Source organism: Dipodomys ordii, unplaced genomic scaffold (genome assembly GCF_000151885.1).
Source record: "Dipodomys ordii isolate 6190 unplaced genomic scaffold, Dord_2.0 Scaffold15, whole genome shotgun sequence".
Classification (NCBI taxonomy): Eukaryota; Metazoa; Chordata; class Mammalia; order Rodentia; family Heteromyidae; genus Dipodomys; species Dipodomys ordii.
In genome coordinates this window covers 16,440,253-16,453,635 of record NW_012267231.1, presented here as the reverse complement: position 1 = coordinate 16,453,635, position 13,383 = coordinate 16,440,253, and the positions used below count along the sequence as shown (strand labels likewise).

Sequence of the window (13,383 nt, the reverse complement as noted above, 5' to 3'; positions counted from 1 at the left end):
GCCTTGAGCTGAAGAGCTGAGGGACAGCGCCCAGGCCCAGAGTTCAAGCCCCACGACTGACAAAAAAAAAAAAAATGCACCATCTCCTGGAGTGGGGGGGAGGGGGGGTGGTGTGCAGGCCCGAGAAAGCGCACACGCAGCTGGAGCACAGGTGTCATTAGAAGACACAAGCCACGTGCCTCTGACCATATACAAATATTTATCCAAATGAGCTTCAGGAAGTGGAGAACAGCAGTGTGTTGGGTTTTTTTTTCCTTTATTGCTATTTATTCATTTATTTATTTTGCCAATCCTGGGGCTTGAACTCAGGGCCTGGGTGCTGACCCTGGGCTGTTTTTGCTCAAGGCTAGCACTCTACCACTTGAGCCACAGCGCCACTTCTAGCTTCTTCTGTGTATGTGGTGCTGAGGAATCGAACCCAGGGCCTCATGCATGCTAGGCAAGCACGCTACCACTGAGCCACCTTCCCAGCCCGTTTTCTTTTTGTCTTGCTTGTTCGTTTATCTGTCTGGGGGAGGAGGGGGAAGGGGTAAGACTCAGAAATGGAGGGAGACAAAGGGTGAACAAATGCAGCAGTAGTACTCACTGGAAGCTACGTGGAAAATGAACTATACAACTTGTGGATGGGGATGGGAGGGGAAAACTGGAGAGAGAGAGGGGGAAGGGGGGCCATGGTCCCAAAAGAAATGTACTCATGAGCTGACTTCTGAGACTGCCACCCCGTCCATCACCTTCACTATACCAAGTTAAGAATTTTTAAAAATCATTTATTTTCCCCTTGTCCTCACTTCTAAGCCAGCGCTCCTCTGTCCGCCCAGAACCTTCCCCCACCCCGCCACCCCCCCCCCTCCAGAGGTGCAGGGTTCCCATCCATGCCTCTGACACCAGGAAGCCCTCCTAGATTTCTCCAGCCCAAGGGAGGCAAAGGAGGTGTAAGGAAAGGGAAGGCAAACACAAAGCCTGTTGCGGTGTGCTGGCGTGGCACGGTCACAACACTGGCTTGTCCCCTCTGTCACCAGGGGAGGGCAGGTCTGTCCCACAGGTGTAGGTGGCTCCCACCTGTCATCCCAGCTCAGGGCCAGTGCCCAGGCCGCGAGTTCAAGCCTCAGGACTGACACAACAAAGCAAAAATGAAACCAAATGGGCCGGGGACTTGCCTAGCCCACCCGGAGCGGACGCGGCTCCAGGATGAACCGCATCCAGGTCCAGTGCACTCTGGCTGCACGTGGCACCCGTGGCCAAAGCCCCGAGGCCCTGGCCCCCCCACCCCGTGCCCACCCAGTGCCCACAGGCCTCGGCCGCTGACTGGATGGCTGCCAGGCAATGCGGAGTCTTCCTGCGGGCGGGGGCCTCGGGGCTGAACGGAAGCCGTGATTGAACAGAATTGAATTTGCTGTTCGATTCCAGGAGGTGTAATTTGATCGGGGTCTTATAAGGCCTTAATAAAGTGAACGTATTGCTCAGACACATTACTCTCTCATTTGTTAAGAGAAGCTTTGAAGGCCGGGCACCTGGCATCCCGGCTCCTCAGGAGGCTGAGATCTGGAGGATCAAAGTTCCAGGCCAGCCCTGGCAGGAAAGTCTGTGAGATTCTTTATTTCCAATGAACCCAGCACAAAGCTGGAAGTGGGGGCTGGGAAGGTGGCTCAGTGGTAGAGTGCTTGGCTTGCATGCATGAGGCCCTGGGTTCGATTCCTCAGCACCACATAAGCAGAAAAAGCCAGAAGTGGAGCTCTGGCTCAACTGGTCGAGTGCTAGCCTTGAGCACAAAAACTCAGGGACAGCGCCCGGGACTTGAGTTCAAGCCCCATGACAGGAAGGAAGGAAGGAAGGAAGGAAGGGAGGAAGGAAGGAAGGAAGGAAGGAAAACGGGGCCCAGAGAATGTCCCTGCCCCCCGGGTGAGGTGTATGGTGTGGGCAGCGGGGGGTGAAGGGACCCCGGGGCCTGGGATCGAGGGGTGCGAGGGGACCCCAGGCCTCTGGGCAGCCCGACAGCTGTGGCTGTCCCCTCCTGGTCTCCCCGCCGCACCCTCCCCCTCCTGCCCCGCCCCGCCCCTCCCCTGCCCTTTTTTCCTTCCTAAAAAACACGGAGCCGCGGGACTCAGAAGCCCACACGGCTTGCGAAGTGCGGGCGCAGCCTCCCCAAAAGAGGAAATGCCAGCCTGCCGTTCCCATGGCGACCGGCTCCTCCCCCCAGCAGCCGCCCTGTGCCCATCTGGTGAGCTTCGCGGGGAACCGAGGCAGCCAGCCCGGCCCAGGCTGCGCTTCCCCCGGCAGGAACTCTTGGGGGCCCATCCGGGGCCCGGTGGGCGGGGGGGACAGGGAGTCAATGCCTGGGTGTGGCTTCAGCAGCCTTTTTGTGCTCAGCAGTGACCTGGTTTGGGACAAGACAGGCTGGGCAAATAGGAGTACACTCCGCCTCCTGCACCCCGCTTTCTGCCTTTGCCCATGTCAAGGCTGGGATTTGGTGGGGTTCAGAGGTTGCGGTAAAGGGGTGCCCCAGTCCCCTGCTCCCAAGCTGCCTGGAATGGGGGAGCCATGCTGAGCCCCAGGCCTTGGCCAGGCTGCCCTAGGGCAGAGCCCCTCGCTGCCCCCCAATTTCCCCCCCCACTTGCCCACCAGCCTGCCGCGGAGACGGGGTTTCCAGGCCAGCTGGCATGGCTGTGGCTAACGAGGCGGAAGCGCGTGCCAGGCAGGCCGGGGGCCGCGGGCGGGCGGCGGGGAGAAGCTTCCAGGCCCAGCCCCTCCCCCCTTCTCCTACAGCTCTGGGGGGCGGGGCGCAGGGCCATGGGGAGACACTTGGGGTCCCAAGCCTGCCTGCCTCCTTTGCCCTCCACCCCCAAGCCCAGAACAGCCACCCCAGGCTTCTGCCAGCCCAGCCAGTGCCATCTTCCTTCCAAGCACGGCCCCGGCCCCGGGCAGACTCCCATCACGAAGGAGTGCCCTCGGCCACTCGCGGGGGGCTTTCTCTTTGGAGGCTCGGAACCCCAAAAGGTCCTGATAGTCATCATTTCTAACACTTTTGGCTAAACATATTCATCCACCCCTCTTCCTCTCCGCCCCCCCCCCCCGACGCTCTCCTGAGCTCTTTTGCTCCAGGCTGGCACTCTACCACTTGAGCCACACCTCCACATTTGACTTTTGGGTGAGTCATGGGGGATAAGCGTCTCACTGACTTTTCCTGCCCAGGCTGGCTTCGAACCACGATCCTCAGATCTCACTCAGCCTCCTGAAGAGGGCTAGGAGGAAAGGCGTGAGGCACTGGTGCCCGGCTTAACTAAACGTTTTTATGACATTCAGTGAAGAAATTTGGAAGAGGAGAGTCGTGGTGTGAGCCAACAGAGCCCAGAGAGGGTGAACAACCACCTAAGGTCACTCAGCAAGCATGTGGTCCAGCTGCTCCCAGAAATATCTCCCCTGCGTCTGCGACTGGGGTCTTCTTAGAGCCCCCGAGTTTCACTGTCAAGGGTGGGCTGATGGATGGGTGTGGGGGTGCAGGGCGCAGGGATGGGGGGACAGATGGGCTGGAGGGAGGGGGAGGAGCCCCGGGGAGAACTTGGAACTGTTACAGAGCTGCGAGTTAAAGCATTCTTCACACGCCGCCTCCTTCGCTGTTCTCCTGTACCAAGACGTGACAAAAATGTGTCAGATTTTCTAAAAAACCACACACGTACACAAATGCCAGCCCGACTCCGCCGCCGCCCCCCGGGCTCGGCCATCTGCTCCCCCGGGGGCGGAGGCAGGGCCGGGCCCCAGACGGCCCGCGGCAGACCAGGGCCGGGCCGGTCGGCTGGCCTCGGTGGTGGTGGAGTCCGCAGCCCCTGCCGGTCCACCCTGCAGTCTAGCGCATAGCCAGGGCCTGGCGGGGAGCTGGCCTGTGCCCCACGTCCCTCTGGCTTCCGCAGAGGGGCCTGGCAGGCACACGGCCCCTCTCCCCCACCGTCCAGGCCCAGAGAGAAGAGGATGCTCAGGTTTCCATGGGAACGGAGTCGGGTCCACACATCACGCATTCACTCAGCAAACACTGGTGGGGCACGTGGCTAGACCTAGTGCAGGTCATGAGATTCTGGGGGAGGGAGGCCGGGGCTGCACAGTCGGAGAAGGCTGCTCCCTCCAGAGCAAGGGGGGGGGAGAGGGCACTGGGGGTCAGACCTGGGAGGACAATGCTGGACACCGGGGGCTCACGCCTGTCATCCCAGCCGCGCAGGAGGCTGAGATCGGAGGATCGAGGTTTGAGGCCAGCCCGGGCTGGAAAGTCCATGAGATTCTTCTCTCTGATGAACTACCAAAAAGCTGGAAGTGCAGGTGTGGCTCAAGTGGTACGGCGCCAACCTGGAGCAGGAAAAGCTCAGGCACAGCACCCAGGTGCTGAGTTCAAGCCCCAGGACTGTCTCACACACACACACACACACACACACACACACACACACACACACACACACACACACACACACGTGGCTGGGGTGGGGGGGGGTGGCTGCCAGCCTGGAGGAGCACACAGCGCGGGGGAGGGTGGAAGGGCAGGGCCTAGAGGCCTGCCCATCATGGCGGGTTTCTCTGACTTGGCTGAAAGTCCAGTTCGAATCAGTGACCTCAGCCCCACCCAGGAGGGGCTTTGCCTGGGGTTTGGAGAGCAAGCGGTAGCACAGCCTCTTCGCAGAGCCTCCGATTCCCACTTGCAAAATGATCCGTGTGTGTGTGTGTGTGTGTGTGTGTGTGTGTGTGTGTGACGGAGCTCGAACTCAGGGCCTGCACCTTGTCCCTTAGTTTTTTCATTCAAGGCTGGTGGTGCTTTACCACCTGAGCCACGGCTCCACTTCTAGCCCTTTTGCTGGCTCATTGGAAAGAAGAGTCTCACACACTTCTCCTGCCCGGGCTGGCTTTGAACTGTGATCTTCACATCTCAGCCTCCTGACTAGCTGGGATGACAGGTGTGAGCCACTGGCGCCCGGCTTCAGAATGGGATTCTTACCCTACATTCCCTTTATTTGAGGCTCTGTGACCCGTCCAGTGGGGTGGGGGAAGGGGATGGGCAGGAGATTAGGGGGGAAGGGTCAGGTTCCTCAGCTCTTTGGGGGGAGCCCAGGGCCTTCCTGAAGGGTGTCCTGGATGGGGGGTGGGCCGCATCTGTACAGCAGTGGCCTGCACACGGGGGGACCCCCACCTCTGCCGACTGGCCTGAACGCGTGTGGGCGCCCAGTGCACAGGAATTATTCATCTCACCATGGCCTTGCTCCTTCGGTTCAAAGACAAGGAGCACAGAGACAAGAAAAGTGACTTGCAGCCATGCACTCCTTAGTATGAATTAGTGTAAAACCCATCTTGCTTTGCTGTACAGTAAGGAAGACGCAGGGCCTCTGAGCCCCTAATTCTGGGGCAGAGGTGGAGGAGAGGGGCTGGGACCTCCAGAGGCCTCCAGGCAGGGGTGAGGCCTGCGGGGGGGGGAGCACTGCGGCTCCCTCCCTGGGCGGGGCAGTGCAGGGAGAGGCGGGCAGAGGGGGCCGAGTGAGGGGCCGACTCTGGGCAAGCAGAGTGGAAAATGGAGCCCTTTCAACTGGCAAATGAGTTTGCTAGAAGTGAGGCAGGCGGAGGCTGTGATGAGCATGGCAATGGCAGAGGAGCGGCCAGCCGGGTTTCAGACAGGCCGCGGGGGGAGGCGTGGGGGGGCCCTCCCCCCCCCTCCCCCCACCAGCTCGCAGGGCCTCTGGGTGACGCTTCCCAGAGTAGCGGGGTGGGATGGAAGCATGAGAGACTGTGGTCAGACCTGCAGAAGTCCTTCCTCAGCTAGGCCTCAGACAGAGGAGGGCGGAGTCCTCTGGATGAGCATCTGGGGGCGGGGCAGGCGGGAGAGTCAGGTCACTAAGGTGGTGTCCCCAGATTTAGCACCACCCCTGCAGTAGGGGTGGGTGGCGGGGTGTCCATGCTCGGTCTGGAGCTGGTGGCAGGGCCGGCGGGGGGCGGGGGGGGGAGCAGGAGACTCCCCAGGGGCTCACACCTGTCATCCCAGCTCCTCAGGAGGCTGAGATCTGAGGATCGTGGTCTGAGGCCAGCCAGGGCAGGAACGTCTGTGAGATTCTCATCTCTACTAACCACCAAGAAGCCAGACGTGGAGCTGTGGCGTGCACACACACACACACACACACACACACCCTGGCTGCAGGAGACGCTCAGAGGCTCCAGAATGAGGCCACTGGACAGGGAGGCCTGGGAAGGGGTGAGGCGGGGTGAGCCTGGAATGGGGGACGCGAGGAGGCCTCTGCAGGAGAGTGACCCAGATTTCTCTCTTTTCCTCTCCCTCTCTCTCTATCTGCCACACAAGGAGCTGTGTGTAAGTGTGAGTGTGTGTGAGTGTGTGTATACTCAGCCTGGCAGGGCAAAGTGGGGTGGGGGGGAGGGAGGGGGGAGGAGGGAGGAGGGCGAGGGGAGGAGGGCGGAGGCTGGCAGGAAGCCCTAACACTGGCCGTGGGCTGAGAGGAGGTGAAGGTTCTGAGCCAGGTGGGCCACCCAGAGCCCGCGCGCCCCAGACCAGCGGGACCCATGGGGAGGGGGTGACCAGGCCTGGGGTTGGGGGTGTCGGGGGTGCAGCCAAGCCCCGTTCCACTCTGCCTTCACATGCCTCCTTTTCTTCTTCCTTCCCTTCTTTCTTCCTTCCTTCCCCCTCCTTCCTTCCTCCCTTCCTCCCTCCCTCCCTTCCTTCCTTCCTTCCTTCCTTCCTTCCTTCCTGTCAGTCATGGGTCTTGAACTCTGGGCCTGGGCGCTGTCCCTCAGCTCTTCAGCTCAAGGTGAGCGCTCTACCACGTGAGCCACAGCCTCACTTCCAGTTTTCTAGTGGTTTATTGGAGATAAGAGTCTCACCGATTTTCCTGCCCAGGCTGGCTTTGAACCGTGATCCTCAGATCTCAGCCTCCTGAGGAGCTAGGATGGCAGGCATGCGCTCTAGAGCCATCTTTCCTCTGCTGGGTCAGGACGGAGGGAAGTAAAAGGAGTCGCCGAGCCTGCGTCACTGGCCCCCAGGGTGTGTCCCCTCTGCCTGGCACAAGGGGGAACAACCCGAGGCCCCTCCCCACCCCGCTTCGCTCCAGATTTCAGGTAATATCTGGGCCTCAGTTTCCCCGTCTGCCAAGTGCATGCATTGATTCTAGGCCTGTGTGTCCTTCCAGCCCCGCGGGCAGCCCCAGGCCCTGAGCCAGCCCCACACTCCGAGTTGGGAATGGTAGCCATGCTTGGAAGGCATCTTCGGAGAGTCAGACAGGTGGTACAGTGCATTAGTCACAGCACATTCCACGTTCAGGACCACGGACAGCGTCCCTGGCGCTAGTAGACCAGAAAGACCGGACACCCCTTCCCGACACACATCCTAACACAACACCCCAACACACATGCACACACACAGCAGCTGAAGCCCCAAGTCAAGCTCCTTCCCGCCCTTAGGAAACCTCTCTGCTGAGAAGAAAATCCAGCATCTGTGGCTCACGCTGGTCATCCCAGCACTCAGGAGGCTGAGGTCTGAGGATCGAGGTTTGAGGCCAGCCCAGGTAGGAAAGTCTGTGAGACTCTTATCTCCAATAAACCACCAGAAAACCAGACATGGAACTAAGAGTCACAGCCCAGTCCCTGAGTTCAAGCCCCAGTACGTGCACGTGCCGCACACACACACACACACACACCCCATGTGGCCTCCCCAGCCATGGACCTGCCTAGCCACCATGATCAGCCAAAGTCCAACATGGCCTGAATATTTCACAGGAAACTTTGCTTCTCAGGAAAAAGAAATCCCTACTTGGGGTCCAAGCGCGCACTGGGTGTTCGAGCCCCCCCATCCCCCTTCTCTCCAGACGCCAAACAATTCGGGGACGGGAGGGAGGAGGACTCTGTGGCCTGTCCCCAGGTTCTCGCTCCAACGACCCTTCAGCACGATCCCGAAGACCAAGGGAAGCTGGCGTAGCACCTCGTCCTCCTCCTCCAGGGAGCCCTCCAGGAATGCCCCACCCGCAAGGTCAGGAGCTCCTTGGCTTCCAGAACATTCTATGCCCCGTTTCACCTCTTCCCCACTGGGCACCCGGGGCTGAGGCAGCATTCAAAGCCAAACCATGTTGGGGGCCAGCAAGTGCAGCCCCTCAGGGCAGGCCCGGGAGGAGGGAGAAGGCAGGGCTCCCGGTGCCCAGCAGTGAGCAGATCAGCCGGTGGGGGCAGCCACACTGCGGACTATTACTCAGCCACGAAAGAGACGCGGTGGGCGGCGCAAGAGGGAACACACCTGCTGTGCCAGCTGCTCGGGAGGCGGAGGTGGGAGGACCGGAGCCGGAGGCCGGCCTGGCACCAGCCGAGACATCAGACAAAGGAACAGGACTGAAGTGTCCAACATCCAAGCCCCACGCCGCCCAAAGTGTCGCTCAGTGAAAGAGCCACACGGACTCGGCGCTGGAGCCCAGGCCGACATCCCAGCTGCTCAGGAGGCTGAGGTCTGAGGATCGCAGGTCAAGGCCAGCCCAGGCAGGAAAGTCTATGAAACTCTGATCTCCAATAAACCACCAGAAAACTGCAAGTGGTGCTGTGGCTCACGTGGTAGAGTGCTAGCCATGAGCTGAGGACCTGAGGGATGGTGCCCAGGCCCTGAGTTCAAGACCCAGGGCTGACGCAAAAACAATGACAAAAAATCTTCATAAGCAGAAATGAGTGTGTGTGTGTGTGTGTGTGTGTGTGTGCACGTGCATGCGCCAGTATTGGGGACCTGAACTCAGAGCTGGGTGCTCTCACCTGGCTCTTATCACTCAGGCCTAGTGCTCTACCACTTGAGCCACAGCTCCAGGTCCAGCTTTATTAGAGATAAGAGTCTCACGAAGACTTTTCTGGCAGGGCTGGCTTCAAACCATGATCCTCAGATCTCAGCCTCCTGAGTCGCTGGGATGACAGGCGGGAGCCACCGGCACCTCACTTGTGATACATTTGTTTGTTTTTTTAATCCACTAAAATCCAAGCAGTGGCAAACAAGTTGGAACCCGAGCCAGAGACAAAGAGGGAAGTCTTTCAACCTCTTATACATCATGTATAATAAAACGCGCATTGTCTCCAGCCCTGGACAGAAGAAGCCAACACCGACACGCACCTCCCGAGTCACGCGGACTGCCCGGTGTGGTTTCACTTTTTATTTTGAAATCAGGTTTGCTGACTTCCAAGGCCCTAATGAGACCAACCCAGGAAGGGGCTCCATGAATACCCGCTCGAAGAATGACAGGGCAGGGAGGCCGGGCAGGAGGAGGCCCGGCAGGAGGAGGCCCGGCAGGGGGAGGCCCGGCAGGGGGAGGCCGGGCAGGGGGAGACAATTCCCACAGGAAGAAAGAAAAATGGCCCACAAGTGCCTATTAATACGCTCAACCTCATCCGCCATCAAAGAAAGAGAAAGTCGGCCGGGTGCTATGACTCACGCCTGTCATCCCAGCTACTCAGGAAGCTGAGATCTGAGGACTGAGATTCAAAGCCAGCCTGGGCAGGAAAGTCCATGAGATTCTTGTCTCCAGTGAACCAGCAAAAAAGCCAGAAGTGATGCTGTGGCTCAAGCGGGAGAGCGCCAACCTGAAGCACAAAAGCTCAGGGACAGCGCTCAAGTCCTAAGTTCAAGCCCCAGGGCCGGCGCGTACGCACACGTGCATGAGTGTGTGTGTGTGTGTGTATGTATGTATATGTGTGCACACACAGGTAAAGTTGAATCATTTGCACCATTAGACATGGCAGACAATACCCGTGTGACATGGGACACAGAATCACTGAGAAAGAGGACAGCCCAGCCTCCCGGAAGTTCCTCTGGCCGTAGGAATTGGCCAAAACAAACACCGAGGTCCCAAGGCCCCTGGCCCAGGCAGACATTCCCAAGGATCACAGCAAAAGCACATCCATACCCAAGCCCAGAGGCAGCCGGAGCAAGGTTTAGAAACAGCGAAAGCCAAAAGCAATCTTCATGGTCACAGAGAGGAGTGAAAATGGATGAAGCTGTCAGATCCATTCATAGGATGAAATACGTTAAAGAAAAGAAGAGGCCAGGTGCCTGTGACTGGCCTTGAATTGTAGCTGCTCCAGCCTTCATTTCCCCACTGCTGGGGCATGCACCACCACACTCAACTGAATATTCAGGTTTGAACCAAAAATATACAAACTGAAGCCGGGCACCAGAGGCTCATGCCCATCATCCCAGCTCCTCAGAGGGCTGAGATTTGAAGATGGAGGCTCAAATCCAGCCTGGCCAGTGAAGTCTGCGAGACTCTTATCTCCAACGAACCACCAAAAAGCCAGAAGTGGAGCTGTGGCTCAAGTGGTAGAGCACCAATCTTGAGTGATAAAGCTCAGAAACAGTGCCTAGGCCCTGAGTTCAAGCCCCTGGACCAGCACACACACATACACAAATATACATGTATATATATATATATGTATCTACATAAGTCAATAAATATAAGTAAAGAGTCCTGAGGGAGCAAGTGGTACTAACACAATTGTGTTTTTCTTGCTAAAATATGCTTCTAAGTGCATAGAGAAAGGTCTGGAAGGATCTATATGGATGTCTTGAGCATGACTAGTGAGCACTGGGGAGCAAAGGATTGTGGGAAGAGCTAGACCGCTATGCTGGAATCATCGGAGAATGACACCGATGAGGGGAAAGCGCATCCCAAGCACCCCAAAATCTAGCCAGTTCTCATCCCGTTGCTCCCTCCCGCCCTCCAAGCAAGCTGAGTCTCCAGAAAAGCCAAGGCTCTATTTTTGAGCACCTCCCCCCCATCACCAATCTGTCCCCAGTTCCCAGGCCCAGCTCCCCACCCCACCCCAGACCTGCTCAGAGAGCAGAGAGGTGAGGCAGGCGGGGACCCCACAGCAAGCCCGCGGCCCAGGACTGCGGTGCAGCTGCTGAGTCTCGGCCCTGAGGATGCGCGCAGGACCAGGAGAGGCGAGGCCATCCACTGAGGCCAGCCTGGGAAGCAGCCCTCATACCCCGGGCAGGCACACGGCTCAGGGAGCCTGCCTTGATTTCCCCTTACCTGGGTCAGATGGCGCCAGGAGGCAAGCAGACAGGCCTGTGGGGGCTGGAGGGGTGGTGGCGGGTAGGCGGTGCTCCCAGCATGCACTGCAGGGGAGGAACAGGGAGTTAGCACAGCCCAGGCTCACGCCTGTGATCCTACACGTAGCAGAGGCTGAGACCGCAGGTTCCAGGTTCAAACCCAGCCCAGGCAGAACAAAGTGTGGGACTCTCATCTCCAACTAGCCATCAAAAAAGCAGGAAGTGGCCCGGCTCCGGTGGCTCACGCCTGTCATCCTAGCTACTCAGGAGGCTGAGATCTGAGGATCACGGTTCAAAGCCAGCCCCGGCAGGAAAGTCAGTGAGACTCTTATCTCCAATAAACCACTAGAAAACCGGAAGTGGCGCTGTGGCCCAAGTGGTAGAGCGCTCACCTTGAGCTGAAATGCTGAGGGACAGCGCCCAGGCCCAGAGTTCAAGCCCCACGACCGACAAAAAAAGAAAAGGAAATGGCTAGGATCCTGGTCTTGCCTGAGCCTCCCCTCAGAACCACACAAGCACCTTGATGGCGTGGGGGGGGGGCGGTGGGCAGGCCCCAAAGTGGGGTTCCTCCTCCCAGCATGGAGACGGGAGGTATGGGCGGAGGCCTTGCCCGGCAGGGCCTTGGCCTCCATCCCCCCAGGGCCTGACTTCACAGAAGTTGGGGTCCCTTCTAGACTTCCTTCAGGGCCCCTCGACCAGCCTCTTATGGGGGAAGGAAAACCCTCAAGGGCCCGCAGATGCCAACTTAACTGTGGGTTTGCAGTTTGAACTTAGTGCTTTGGCCATTATCACCTTAAGATGTGTGGGCTCTGTGGGGCACAGAGAGGCAGGCACGGGCAGCGTGGGGGGCCTGGGGGGCCCTTCCTGGCTCCACCACCCCAGCATCGCCCACCTCTCCCCACACTGCCTCTGAGGAAGGCTGCTCCGGCCGGGTAGTGTTGTGTATACCTGTAATCCCAGCTTCTCCGGGGGAACCTTGGCTGGAAGCCAGCCTCTGTGGCCCTCAGCAAGGTATTTAAAGTCTCTGGGTCTGGATTCTTCACGTTATAAACTATAATGGGATTCAAGAGAGGATGGGGGGGGGATGGCAGTTCATGCGTGTAATCCCAATCATAAGGGAGGCAGAGATGCAGAGGATCAGAGTCTGAGGCTAGCCCTGGCTCAGATGGCAGGGCATCTGCCTAGCAAGCACGAGGTCCTGAGTTCAAATCCCACTAAATAGAGGGGGGACGAATGCATGGTCTCCCACCCTGCACTTGTCCACAACAGATACCCTATAAAAGGTGGACACCGCTGTCCGATGATGCGCCATGTGACTGTGAGTGTAGACGTGTGTGCACGTGTGAATGTGTGCGCGTGTGAATGCGTGTGCGTGTGTGAATGCGTGTGCTCGTGTGAATGCATGTGCGCGTGTGAATGCGTGTGCGCGTGTGAATGTGTGCGCGTGTGAATGCGTGTGCGCGTGTGAATGTGTGCGCGTGTGAATGCGTGTGCGCGTGTGAATGCGTGCGCGTGTGAATGCGAGTGCGCGTGTGAATGCGTGCGCGTGTGAATGCGTGTGCACGTGTGAATGCGTGCGCGCGTGTGAATGTGTGCGCGTGTGAATGCGTGTGCACGTGTGAATGCGTGTGCACGTGTGAATGCGTGTGCGCGTGTGAATGTGTGCGCGTGTGAATGCGTGTGCGCGTGTGAATGTGTGTGCGCGTGTAAATGTGTGCGCGCGTGTGAATGCGTGCGCGTGTGAATGCGCGTGTGAATGCGCGTGCTCGTGTGTGCGCGTGTGAATGCGCGTGCTCGTGTGAATGCGCGTGTGAATGTGCGTGCTCGTGTGTGCGCGTGTGAATGCGCGTGCTCGTGTGTGCGCGTGTGAATGCGTGTGTGAATGCGCGTGCTCATGTGAATGTGCGTGCTCGTGTGTGCGCGTGTGAATGCGCGTGCGCGTGTGTGCGTGTCTCGCTATGGCAGCATCACAGGTGTCTGCTTTCATCTCCCTTGCCAATCCTGTTCCCAGGTCAGGGTGGTGGGTGGGGCCTGGCCACAAGGCCCCGCCCCCAGACACAGACACGCCCCTCAACAAGGCCCTCCCCCACACAGACCCGCCCCTCACCACAGGCCCCGCCCCATAGACACGCCCCTCACCACAGGCCCCACCCCATAGACACGCCCCTCACCACAGGCCCCGCCCCCACAGACCTGCCCCTCACCACAGGCCCCGCCCCCACAGACCTGCCCCTCAACAAGGCCCTGTCCCTCAACAAGGCCCTCCACCCCACAGACCCGTCCCTCAACAAGGCCCTCCATCCCACAGACCCGCTCAATACAGGCCCCACCCCATAGAC

At 59.0% G+C, this 13,383-nt stretch overlaps 1 protein-coding gene across 1 annotated transcript in view; it reads right to left on the bottom strand.

Moving 5' to 3' along the window:
• Positions 1 to 13,383, bottom strand: part of Lingo1 (leucine rich repeat and Ig domain containing 1) — a 59,216-nt gene that overhangs the window by 40,508 nt on the left and 5,325 nt on the right. Inside the window, exon 3 of the mRNA XM_013012023.1 lies at positions 11,025 to 11,110. The gene's annotated coding sequence lies outside the window, so the exon portion shown is untranslated. The remainder of the gene's footprint in view (positions 1 to 11,024; positions 11,111 to 13,383) is intronic.